This window comes from Cryptotermes secundus, unplaced genomic scaffold, assembly GCF_002891405.2.
Source record: "Cryptotermes secundus unplaced genomic scaffold, Csec_1.0 scaffold451, whole genome shotgun sequence".
NCBI lineage: Eukaryota > Metazoa > Arthropoda > Insecta > Blattodea > Kalotermitidae > Cryptotermes > Cryptotermes secundus.
Window position 1 is genome coordinate 253,312 of NW_019731578.1, and position 13,349 is coordinate 266,660.

Sequence of the window (13,349 nt, forward strand, 5' to 3'; positions counted from 1 at the left end):
AAAAAAACATTTCTGATGGAGTCGAGTATGCTGCCATCTTGCAGTGAATTGAATATGGCACCTCGCAATATCGATTTTAAAAATGACCCATCGTGGAAAAATACATGCATGACTATGGTTTCCTCTTGGATTTTTGGAAATAAATCGATAATTAAGGAACATTTCATGCAAAACATTAGCAATACAAATCAGAAATATTTTTAATAATGTAGTCTCCTGTCCTGAATACTCTAGACAGTTGCTGAAAACAGTCTTGAACAACTGAAATGCACTTTTGTAAGAAACGTTTCTGCCTCACTTAGAAACCTGACTGCTCTTACCCGCAAAACTGGATCCCTCCCCAATTCAATAAATTCTGGTGACACAAAATCTCCAACTTTATCACATAATACATCAGTCTGTGTGGCCGATGTGTGTATGGTCTACGATCCATACAACATAAGGCACGTGCATACTAGTACCTTTTTGCATTCCGAGGCTCGCCAGAGCATGCCATCAAATTTTCTCTGATGAATCCTTAAACAATTCAAGACCTTTCAAATTCTTTTAAAAGCTGCAGACAGAACGACCACCCAGTTCAATTTAATCATGACAATTCGTGTTTTCGTTTTATCTGCTTGTTCTTCTCGGCATGACTTTTTCCTTGTATTTCCTTCAATTTCTCTTCTTCGCCCCCCCTACTCCCACTACTGTCACGTTCCGCTTCAGAAAACTCCATCGCAAGCGCCAGTCAGCACGATGCCCGTAACTATGTGTGGATCTATGCTCGTAACAGTAACCTAGCGAGCCAGCAAGCAAGCAGACGCTGTGGCACTCTTGCGTTGTGACGAGTCCAGTTGGCGCGCCTGTCTCTCCGCCCTATTTCCTTAGTGCATTCACAACGTTCACAACCCTGTGCTCGCTTTCGTAAGATCACAAACACAGATATCAGACTACGGACTGCAGTGAGAATAAGAAACCATCTCTCTTCACCACAGTGTATTGGTGAATGAGCATCATTGTTGTACAATGTGTGTCCGATGAGTTTAATTGTTATTCCGTGTTTCATATTGTTCTGTGCTCTTTTGTAACGAGAATGAAAGTGACTAAAACGTAGTCACATGTGTATTGTTGTCCTATTAGGATTATTTTATAATAAAATTACAGGTTATGGTCGCCATAATCATTCTGAATAGCAAAAAACAGTTCAAAGAATTCTGGTGGTGGAATTCTCAACATTTCTCGAAGACATCGCAGAGGGGTTTTGAGACATGATTTCACACTGACAACAACTTCACGAAGTTAACTGCGCGCAGTTCTATCTCCACTCCAGCACCTCTTATTCTCCAGTACCGGTAAGTCAGAACGATAAACACCAGTAAACTGGCAGAATCTTATGGTTATTTAACATCACCGTTTCAGCTTCAAAAGCAATGCAGCATCGAATGAAATGGGAATATGAGCGACAGTGGTATGTACATAAGATTATGGTCGATCACAGTGGCCACGCAGTCTAAGGCATGAACTGTTTTCGCTCACTCGGACGCTGAGATCATGGGTCTGTCTGGGTCTATTCTGTGTTTGTGTTCTTCTGTGTGCAGGCATTCTGTGTTTGTGTTCTTCTGTGTGCAGGCATTCTGTGTTTGTGTTCTTCTGTGTGCAGGCAGCGGCCTAGAGACTGGCTGATTCCCCGTCCAAGAAGTCTTACCGACTGAATAATTGTCCAAGGGCCACAAGGGCCACAGATAAGGTTATGGGGAAAGAAGGCCATGCGGACGGCACGTGCTATCATGCACTCATTTGCAGAGAATGTAGGAATTTCACGACAACGTTCAGTCAAGAGAGCCCGTAAAGCAGCAAGAACTCGAAAAGTATACTTTCCGAATACAATTATAAATGACAATTAAACCTATACATCCACTCCTCCATACGCCTTCATGGCTTAGTGCTTAATTGGTTTCGCACAGGGACAACTTTTTAAATTGCACGAGTGGAGTGTTCACTCATGCCTTCAGTTCATATTTATAATTAGTAACTATTTCTTTTCAGTGGCTCTTCCAGCCAATTCAGGGTCCAGGCCTCTTATTCAGTTCCGTAATCATTTTTCACAGACGGTATGACTCCTTCGACAGGGGATTAGCCGGTCGCAATGTCTCTACCTACACACAAACGCAGAATAAACGCATACACACACCAAACATCCGTGTCTTGATTGGGATTCGAACCCACGATCCCAGCGTCCGAGCGAGAGAGGACAATCCATGCCTTAGACCGCGCGGTTACTGTGACAGGCTTTGTAACTAAATTAGTCAACTAAAAAAACAAACAAACATGTCCAATTCCAGAAAGGCTGATATGTTCCCTTTTCAGAGAAATGTAGTCGGTTTACCTCCGTAAAGTTTGTGCTGGTAGCCTAATCTGTAGGAAACAAAATGTATGATGTCACTAACTTCGCCATAGCTCAAGCGATTAGTCGCTGGCTTCCCATTGCGGCGGCCCGGGTTCGATCCCGGGTCTGGTCAAGTAGGATTTGTGGTGGACAAAGTGGCGCTGGGGCAGGTTTTCTCCGAGTACTTCGGTTTCCCCTGCCAATCTTCATTCCACCAATTGCTCCACAATCACCCTCACCTATCATCTGGGGCTGGTACAATAGGCCAGAAGTAGCCGCAGTACAAGGGACTTAGTCCCAACCCACTAGCAATAAAAAAACCGCCGACAAGCGGCGGTCGCTCGGTCGGAATAGTTCGCTTGAGGACTAAAACCACGGAGTTTGCTTTTGTTTGTTTTGATGCCAGTGGAGGTGGAACTGGAAGAGCAGAAGCAGCGAACGAATTCTATGACAAGGCTAGGTTGGTGGCATAATGGCGTTTCTGCATGGAGGAAACTGCAGTCCATATGAAATATTCGTCCGTTAACTGCAAGACAAGATCAGTACTGCAGTTCCTCTAACGGCATGAAAGTGAGTTTCCTTAATAGTACAGTTACTCCACGACAATATGAGACCATCTCCGGCGAGTGAACACATGAACTTACAGAACAGCCAAGTACAATCTATTTCGAAATATGTATTTCACATCTGTCAGTGTTTTCGAAAGTTGTACCTTATAGTGTTCAGGGCAGTACGCCTATGTGGCTGAACATGATCAGGCGTCGGATCTGCGTTCAATATGTACCAAGTTCGATTCCTCATATATACAAAATTAATTACGTTGAGGTGCCCTATAACAGGCCACTTCCACTAGTACTCCTTTCATGTAACTTACCTACACCTGTCTGAAAGACTCCACAGAGCTGACCTTGTCTTGCGAAACAGCCAGTTGTGCATGTACTCAAGAATTTTTTTAAAATTTTATGGAACCTGAAGGTTCATTATCGTATTCAAAAAAGCCTTCCACTGGTCCTCTATCCTGAGCCAGATTAATTCCGTCCATACCACCCCATTCTATCTCTTTAAGATCCATTTTAATAGTATTCATCCACCTACGTTCGGTCTTCCTAGTGGTCTCTTTCCTTCTAGCTTTTCTACAAAATTCCTAAATGCACTCCTCCCCATTCATACTACATGCCCTGCCCATCTTATCCTTCTTGACTTGACCATTCTAATTATACTTGGAGAAGAGTGCAAGTTATGAAGCTCCTCATTATGCAGTTTTCTACAACCTCCTGTCAATTCATGTCTCTCCAAATATTCTCCCCAACGCCCTGTTCTCAGACACACTCAGTCTGTGTTTCTCTGTTAATGTCAGAGGCCAAGTTTCACACCCATACAGAACCACAGGCAAAATTATAATTTTGTATATTCTAATTTGTATGTCATTAGACAGCAGGCAAGAACACAAAATGTGTTGGACCGAACGGTAGCAAGCATTACCCGAGTTCAGCCTCGTCTTTATTCCCCCTGAATCAAATAGATCTAAGGTTACATTCGTCAAAAACAATGCAATTAAGTAATACATTTCTTCCCTAAAAAAAAGTTACTGATATTGCTACTGCTACTACTGCCAATACCACTACTGCTACCACCATCACCATCAACCCAAATAATAATAATAATAATAATAATAATAATAATAATAATAATAATAATAAAAAGAAGAAGAATTGGTGACGTATTTAGGATTTCTAACAATACAAATTTTCTGACTCGACTCAGGTTCGATCACACGGCTTTCTACAAACGAGTATAGCACTCTAACCCACGAATTTAATCTACGGATTATAAATTTATGATTGGTACGGTTATCTAAATATGACATTAACATCATGAAATTTGTAAGCCTAAAAAAGCCCGTGCAACAAGCAAGCCGATTTCCCGAAATCTGCCTGAGACACCTCGTAATTATTACTTCAGTAACGACCATCTTAAACGGAAGAAAGTTTAGAGCGGCTGACTGTAACACGCGAAGTTAAGGAACCCGCTCTCTGAATAGAAGCAGACAATTGCACGGTGTACAAAGAATTTTTGATTGGCAGACTGCGAGGAAAACGCATCTGAATGCTTCGATTCACTAATACGAGTAATTTCCTTATAAATTCCGGCATAGGAGGTTTAAGTATGAAGCGTAAACCATTTTAATTTGTCCACGTACTCTCTGAATATGCCACTTCGGAATTTAAATGTCCACACTTGCATTTACTGATTGGACCTATTCGAAGATTTAATTAAATGAATTATCGAAATTGCGAAACTAATTTACAGACGTATATAATACCACTTTAAAATTAAGTCTTAAAGCTGTCCATCTATCAAGCAAAAGAGTAAGTTATTTTCATCGTAAATTAAATCAATCTCTTTATCAGAATTCCTCCGAGATTATAAAATTACTGGAGATATTTTAATAGTTCAAAAATCGTTTTAAAACCTGCGGTCAGTCAGTTGTTCATTTGTTGTAAAACAAAAGCAGATTAGTAACTTCAGCGGCACTCAAAACGCAGAATTGCCATAACTGTGTGTAGGTAGCTGCTGGTCTTCAAGAGTGTGAGGTGTGATCCTTGAGAGTCGAAAGTCAGCGACTGTGCGGCCGTCTTCAGAACTCGTTCATCGCTCGCTGCAGGAGGTCTTTGTGGAGTGGAAGCTTCTGCCTTTCGTGTTCTCTAGATGCTAAATCTTTTGGTGAGGGAGGAAGGTTATATCGTTTCAATTACTTGTTTACGTACCCACAACCGACGTGCTTTATATAACTTTTATCTGGTTCTGCATATAATCGTAAACAGTTAACACTATAACTGTTCTTTCATAGCCCTGTGCAATTCAGATCACTTTTCTAAAACGTTCAAAAGTTTATGTAGTGACAACTTCCGGCGGAAATGGCTTACTGAAGCGAGCAGATGTCCGCGCTCTTTGTTCATCGTTTGGATCACCGGTGCGTGTTAAAACAGGGCATGTGTAATTATATATATATATATATATTGTCTGAATGCATAAAGTTTCAACACGAGATGAGCTGAACTTTGCTGACTCCTTCGTCTACCGTTTTTGAATTACGTATTAGGAGCAAATAACTGTGAACAATCAGTGTTACACAAAAATGCGTTTTATGAGTATATTGTTTTATACTTCTGTTAAAGGTTGTGTGTGACTTTTAAAAACCAGTTCTTAAAAATAATGACGCAATTCAGGTTTGATTATTACATGCAGCGTTAGGTCATGCCCCTGCAACGGTGAACAAGTATTCCAGACTTTCTAACCTGCTTCTTTTTGTACAATTTAACACTACAATATTTCTCTTGTGGCAGATTGTGAGGATGAAATCCACGAAAACCTGTGAATTATCAATATAAGTCTGTTAAAATAAAACATGCCTTTTTTTCTAAGTTAAAAATGACTCACTCACGGAGCTGAGCCCTTCTTGAGAAACTGCCAATTGTGCAGCCACTCAAGAACTTCCCAATATTTTATGGAACCCGAAGATTCATTACTGTGTTCACAAGAGGCCTCCATCAGTCCCTATCCTGAGCCAGGTCAATCCAATCCATAACATCTCATCCTATCTCTCTGAGTTCGATTTTAATATTGTGGGCCCACCTACACCTTGGTCTCCCCAGTGGTCTCCTTCCTTCCGGCTATCCATCAATATCCTATATGCATTTCTCCTCTCCCAATTTGTGCTACATACCCTGCCCACCTCATCCTCCTTGACTTGATCATTCTAATTACACTTGGAGAAGCGTACAAGTTATGAATCTCCTCATTATGCAGTCGCGGACAGCCGAAATGGGGTTATCCTCCAGCTTGGGGGTTGGGCGTCGAGCTAACAACTCCTAACCGTAAAAAAAATCAACTTGTTACGAAAATGTTCACAAAGCCAAAGTTATTATGACTTCCTTCAGTAGCGTATTGAAGTACTTCCCGAACAGATCTCGACATGTAGCGCTTTAAGATTCTATGGGGTTCAAGCCAGAAAAAGGAATGACGTATAATCAGTAGACAGTCACGAGTTTACTGACCACCTGTTTTTAGTGCGTTATTTTACGACGCTCTATTAATCAAAGAGGTTAATTAGCGCCGAGTAACAGATGCTATTATGATACAAACGATGAAATAAACATAATGATTAACTCAGCTCATGTTGATGTTTAACTTTAGAGTTCTTCTAGGAGTCCGGACTGAAGAAAATCAATTCTGTCTCTCCAAGCAAATACGGCACAGTGCCTTAAAATAGAGCACGGTCACTTCTTTCGACGTCATTTCCAGTTCTCGTTTCTTAATTATTCTCTTGTTCGACTCATAACAAATCCAGTTTAAAATGCATAATTACTATATATACAAGGTGGTTCAAATATGACCGGGACTGATTTGTGTGTAAACAAGCCGCAATGCGCAGCAGCTGTGCGACCTTGAGAGAGTGAAGCCACAACCTCCACCCTCCCTCCTGTTCGGGTTAGAACCTGTTCAGTCCTGTCTGGGAGTTGCTAGAATAATGAGCGAACAGAAGGTACCGCGGAGCATGGAACAACACATTGTGATCAAATTCCTTGTTGGAGAAAACGTCCCGTCTGCTGAAATTCACCACAGGCTCCAACAACAGTATGGGGAAGAGTGTCTCTCATGGACCCGTGTGTTTGAGTGGTGTAAGTGCTTCAGAGAGGGCAGAGAGCGCGTACGTAAGTAACAAACTAGAGCAGCTATTGTAAGATCTGAGGTTTTCACAGCGGTGACTATGAAGAACGTTGTCTTATGAGATGCGGCGCCGTGTAGATCTTGTGTGAACTGATGTTTCGGAGGAACATATCGCCTCCATCTTCAGAGTAGAAAAATCCGCGAGCGAGGAACCAGCGTGTGCAGGTGGCGAGATAGCCCAGAGTGCGACTGTGTACATTATTTCTAAACTCACATCCAGCATGGTCCGGGTGTTACGCGAGAGAGACCATCTGCAATGCCTGTCAACAACATAACTCGGACCACCGGCTCTTTGCAGCACAGTCCGCGAGAAACTAATATTCACTCGGGTAGTTAAAAAAAAATCCCACCTCTCATGGAACCCAAAGATTTATTACCGTACAGAACTATAAGGCTCTATTCATCGTCTGGTATATACAGTACAAAATAAACCTTATAGTTCTGTACAGCATACACCATCGTCAGATTCCTTTCAAGTCTATTTATTACTGTGTTCATAAGAATGCACAATTTATCCTCATGGTGAGCTAGATAAATCCAACAGATCCTTACTCATTCATATAAGATTAATTAAAAGGTTTAATATTGTCGCATACGAGTATTTAGTGACTATACAGGGGGTTTTGATTGGTAATTAGACGTACTGGACTCTTGAAACTCGTAAATACAATTAATTACAACTCTGTTAATTCACACTCTCAGTAATTCGCTTCGGTGCGCACTCTTTCTTCTCAGTCTGCTGTGTCTTCGCCAGTCGTTTCTTGGTAATGGCTCCAACGGTGCATATTCTTCAACTCCCTGTGTTCAGGCCCTTACTGTCTCACAGCTCCACATGGTCCCAACTCCTGGCCATTAACTCCTAACTCCATCTGGCCACCATTGGCTACTACCTATCTACCTGCAGAATTCCTCACAACCTCGACTGCTAACCACTGGATACAGATCCGTTTTGGTGCCCAGTATATAGCCTCGGGGCGGAACACGTAGAAAACACCGCTTCTGACAGTTCTTCTATTGTTGCGTGTTTCTTCTCCGATTCCTCCACGGTTGCGTCAACCTCTGTTGCCGTTGGAAACGTGTTTACAGAGCCATTGCCTAGCAACGGACGTCTTATCTGGTTCCACTAACCCGGCTTTCAGCAGACCTATCACAGTTCTATACAATGGAGCCTCGGTAATCCGAACCCACGTTAATCCGAAATGTGTTACAGTACCACAAGAAAAATTGTCACCTCCAAAATTTAGAAATTTGATTGAAGTATTTTACTTTCTTGCAGCGAAAATGAATTTTTGTGAATTATGATATCACGTGTAATGGACCTGTCTCTGTGGGAAGTGGGAGGTGTAACCCGATTACCGCTTGTCCTGAGGCCGGCATGTAGCCGAACGTCGACTACATTAGAAAATACATTATTTTTAAAATGTTTGGTTTATATATAAAATGTTCTGAATAAATATTTTAAAAAATCGAATTCCTTTTAACTCCAGTGATCGAACTATTCGTTTTATTAATTAAGATTATAGATGTCACACAACCGGTCACGGTAGCCGCGCGGCCTAAGGCATGAACTGTCTTCGCTCGCTCGGACACTGGGATCGTGGGTTCGAATCCCACTCAAGACATGGATGTCTGTGTTTATTCTGTGTTTGTGTTGTCCTGTGTTCAAGTAGAGACCTTTCGATGGGTTGATCACTCGTCCAAGGCGTCCTACCGTATGTGAAAAATTATTACGGAATGAAGAAGCGGCCAGGGCCCTGAATTGGCGGGAAGAGCCATTGACCAAAAAGAAAACAGATTTTTCACTGCACTCCAATTTACCCCACGGTATGCACAGTGATCTCTCTTGTTCTCGTTTTCAGGCTAAAATGTTGTATGTGTTTCTCGTTCCTCCTATCGTCCTACATGCCCTGCCCATGTCACCTGCCCACGTTTCATTGCACAAATAGCACTTTGAAAAGAGTACAAATTACGAAACTTTATGCGTTTCCACGTTACTTCCTGCCCCCCTGTCTGTCTCAAACCAAAGAATGTCTTCAATGCCTCTACACAAACTGTCACTCTGCAGTGTGGGACAGCGCAGTCAGTATAACGACTGGCAACAGGACTGGAAGGTCGAGGAATCAGAGTTCGAGTCCCAGTATTGGGAAGGTTTCTCTCCACCCTATTTTATCCAGACCGGTTCTGGGGCTCACCCAGCCTCCCATCCAATGGGTATCGGAGGCTGTTCCCCGGGGGTAAAGCGGCCGGGGCATGAAGCTGACCACTCACCTCCAACTGGTGCTGAGGTCAAAAATAAATGGATCTATACATTCCTTTCCCCGTAATTCTTCATGGTATAGTGCTTAATTATGAGGGCTGTAGCGCCAAAGAAAAAAATAGTGCTTAATTAGTAGTTAAGCACACGAACAACATGTATATGTAGAGAGTGGTGGCCAGACAGAGCGATATATTTACGCAGAGAATTCTGGAAAATGAAACCAGACCAAACACTGTTGACGCGTTTCTCTGGCCTTCACACATTTCCAGTTGGATGACGTTACCCGCCAGTTAGGTCGATCGATGTTTAAAATGTTGATGTAGCAAAACGTTTCAATCCTCTGCTTCTGTGAAGCGGAAACACTGAGTTAAGAGGGCACCCCCCCCACTCCCCCGACTGGCGCCTTGGTGTACACTGCGGAGTGAAATTTCATACCTGCACCACACCTGCTGCAGTGAAATCCCAGCTATGAGCTGCACTTTGGTCGCGGCGTATGCTCCCTGCTTTCATCACACATAAGTTTCCTCAGAGTGCGCCTGCTAATCTGGAAACCAGTTGCCTCGTTGAAATCGGTGTCGTTTCTTGGAAGTTGCGGTTGCGTTGCTGTTGCCCAGTTTCTTTGGTGTGCCCTCGCCCTAAGACCTCAGCACCCCAGTCACTGAAGAACTATACTGGGTGCCATATAGTAAGAGCGAGGCGGGATTCATTGCGTCTAAGCTCCAGGACACTCCATGCAACGAGTACGGTACCTGTTGGTGCTGACAGGTTTGTTGTACGCTTACAGGTCTTTGAAAGGAAACTACATTATGAAGTTCACTGTGTAGACGTAGGGAGCTGATATAGGATAGCGCAGTCGGTATAGCAACTGGCTACGGGCTGGACGACCGAGGGGACAGAGTTCGAGTCCCGGTAGGGTCAAGAATTTTCTCTTCTCCACGTCGTCCAGACCGACTGTCCAATGGGTACCGGTGTCTCTTTCTCCGGGGGCAAAGCGGTTAAGTTGACCAGTCACCTCCAAGTAGTGCCGAGGAAAAAAATGTGGATCTATACATCCACTCCTCCTTACACCTTCGTAGCGTGGTGCTTAATTAGTTAAGCACAAGGGTCAAATTTGCCTTACCTTTACCGTGTAAGGGAAAGTGAGTAAAATAGGTTGTATGTAAGAGTAAAAGTAAAACTACCCCTGTAACAGGCTGTACAGACCCACAAGGTCGTGAGATGTTAGGCTCCCACATTTTCTAGACAGTCGGCTTACAGATGGGAGTGAGGCTGTCAGCCTTACGCGCCGGCCGCCCTTTACCCCCAGGAATATTCCTGGTACTCATTTCTGTTAGAGACTGAGTCGACCCCAAGGCCATAGCGCGGCGGAATTATTAGGTCAATTGAAAAAATCCACCTAATCGGGATTTGATCCCGCGATCTTCCGGCTTGTAGCATAGTGCTTCAACCAAGAGTATATTTAGAAACTGCACAATTTATACTCATCAAATTTTATCGAGGTGATCAGCTCAAAGAAGTTGAGATATTTGGTAGATACGAGAAATGCCTAAAAACTTAGATTGAAAACCTGAGGGGATGAAACACTTCGAAGATGTAGGAAGAGGGGTTGATAATGTTAAATTAGATATGAAATTGGGTGTGGACTGCATCAGGATCATGAAAGAGAGCAGTGGCGATTTTTATGAACACAACAATGAACCGGCTTTTATAATATCATGTCAGGCTTATGAAATGCTTTGGAGGTGACGTGAAAATAAACAATAAATACAAGAGACAAACGTCAACTATTGGGAGAGTTCTATTTGCTGGGGTATGGCACTGTGTAACCCATTGAAAGTCGACCGACTTTTCAGAGGATCAGCTGCTTCATGTCGGTTTCTTGCTTGGCTTATTCTTCGACCCTGAAGATGTAGACGACATATTCCTCAAAAAACGTCCGTTGACTTTCAACGGACTACATGGCATTATGTCCCAGAAGATAGAACTTTTCATAGCCACCGCTGTGAGAACCTGAAGTCCTACGTAGTGAAAAGTAAAGCAAAAAGGTAAACTTGTGCCTGTGCTTAATTAATTAAACACTGTGCCAATGAAGACGTGTGAGGTTAGTGGAGGTGTTGCTCCGCCATTCTTAACCTCGTCACTAGATGGAGGTGAGTGGTCAGCTTCACGCCCCGGCAGCTTTACTCCGCGGAAAGACCCCATGGTACCCACTGGATATGAGGCTGAGTGGTCCCCAGAGCCGGTTTGGACGCTGTGGAAAAGGGAAATATTTTGCCTCTGCAGGGAATCGAATTCCGGCCGTCCAGCCCGTAACCCGTCGCTATACCAACTGAGCTCTCCCATGTGTTATAACCGAACGCGCTGTCAGGTAACAGCTCCAATGTGAACGAGTCAGGAACAGCATGCACCGGACTGCTGGCTGAACTCCCATTCGACCGCACATCCATTGCAACATTGCCTGCAACCTTCACCGTAACACAAGAAGTCACGGTCGAGTCGGTAATATTCATGCTTCTTATTCTGGAGGTCCTTGGTTCAAATTCCGGCACAGACGCTAGCTATTTCGACTTAAGATTTTCGCAGATTTCCTCAGTCCCTCCAGGCAAATGTCGAGATAGTAGGGCAAGTTGGGCTACGGCCGCTTCGCTTAACAGTTCTCCAATTCATTATTCACTACGTCACATCAACCGAAGCTATGTAATGTGGGCAACTGGACAGGCCGTAAAGTAAGCTATATATAGGTAAATAAACCCATGATGGCGGCTTGGCCAGTCAGCCATCAGACAGTCAAATATGGTCACGAGTCCCGTGGGACTGGAAACAAAGAATCACTGTGCTGACGAGGACCAGCTGCAGTTTACCAAATCAGATAGCGGCCTGTGTCGTCAGGCCTGATTGATTTCAGGAACTTAGAAATCATAGTCAAATTGAACATATTTATCTTAATTAACAAAGCAAACATCACGTACTTTCTAAGTGGGATGTACTTCGACTGCTTCGAGCTGCGGTTATGCTCCAAGGTTTTAAAAAAAAATCTATGGTATTTGTCGTATGTGACCCGGCTCTATAGGTTAAGGACGAATAGTTACTTCAAGCTGCGGAAATCACACGGTGTTTACATGACTGGCTTAGGCTTATAACTGAAGGAAAGAGGATATATTTGTTTCGTTAGGGACAGGGTGTGTGACACACAAACCTGTTTACTGTTATTTCCTGGACAATCTATATATTCCATGTCTTGGTATCGTAGCTGTTTGAGGCAGTATGCTACAAGCTTGAAAGTCGCGGGTTCGAGTCCAGATGAGGTGGATTTCCCCAATTTCCCTAATCCTTTCAGCAGCATTATGGTCCTGGGGTAGACTCAGCCTCTTACAGAAATGAGTACCAGGAATCTTCCTGGGGGTAATGGGCGGCTGGCGCGCAAGGCTTACGACCTCATCGAAATCTGTGGGCCGATTGTCTAGAAAATGTGGGAGTCTCGACGTCTCACAACCTTACGAGCCTCCACGGCCTGTATAGGGGTAATTAATTTAATTTCAATCTTCATTCTTTTCACTGGCTCTACAGCTCCCTTGGGCCCTGGCCTCTGGTTTTTTAGTTTCATGATAATTTTACAGACGGTAGGACTCTTTGGGCGAGTGATCGGCTCCTCGCAAGGCCTCTACCTAAACGCAGGGCAACACGAACACAGAATAAACACATATACATACAAAATATCCATGCCTTGTGTAGTATTCGAACCAACGATCCCGGCTTCCGAACGAGCGAAGACAGTACATGTCTTAGACGGCGCGGCTACCGTGACCGGCGCAAGTAGATTATCATTGGCATATTTCAGGAACTTAATTACAGATTTTCGTGAACTGAGAAGTTCACGGAGGTAGGCCTAGGCTCACTGGGGCTGTAGTGCCAAGGAAAAAATATTACAGATTTTCAACCCTTCTTAAATTAGTTTATGCCTCTGTACAAGTCTGAAATCTTTGTTGCTGCGCT

At 43.4% G+C, this 13,349-nt stretch overlaps 1 protein-coding gene across 3 annotated transcripts in view; it reads left to right on the forward strand.

Annotated features, from left to right (window-relative positions):
- The first annotated feature begins 778 nt into the window (after window positions 1-778).
- Window positions 779-13,349, forward strand: part of LOC111867168 — a 37,716-nt gene continuing 25,145 nt past the window's right edge. For 2 of the 3 annotated variants that reach the window (XM_023856764.2, XM_023856763.2), the window contains exon 1: window positions 779-1,334. The gene's annotated coding sequence lies outside the window, so the exon portion shown is untranslated. Of the gene's footprint in view, window positions 1,335-2,774; window positions 2,939-13,349 lie in introns of all 3 variants that reach the window. The other variant, XM_033752577.1, reaches the window with a different exon arrangement.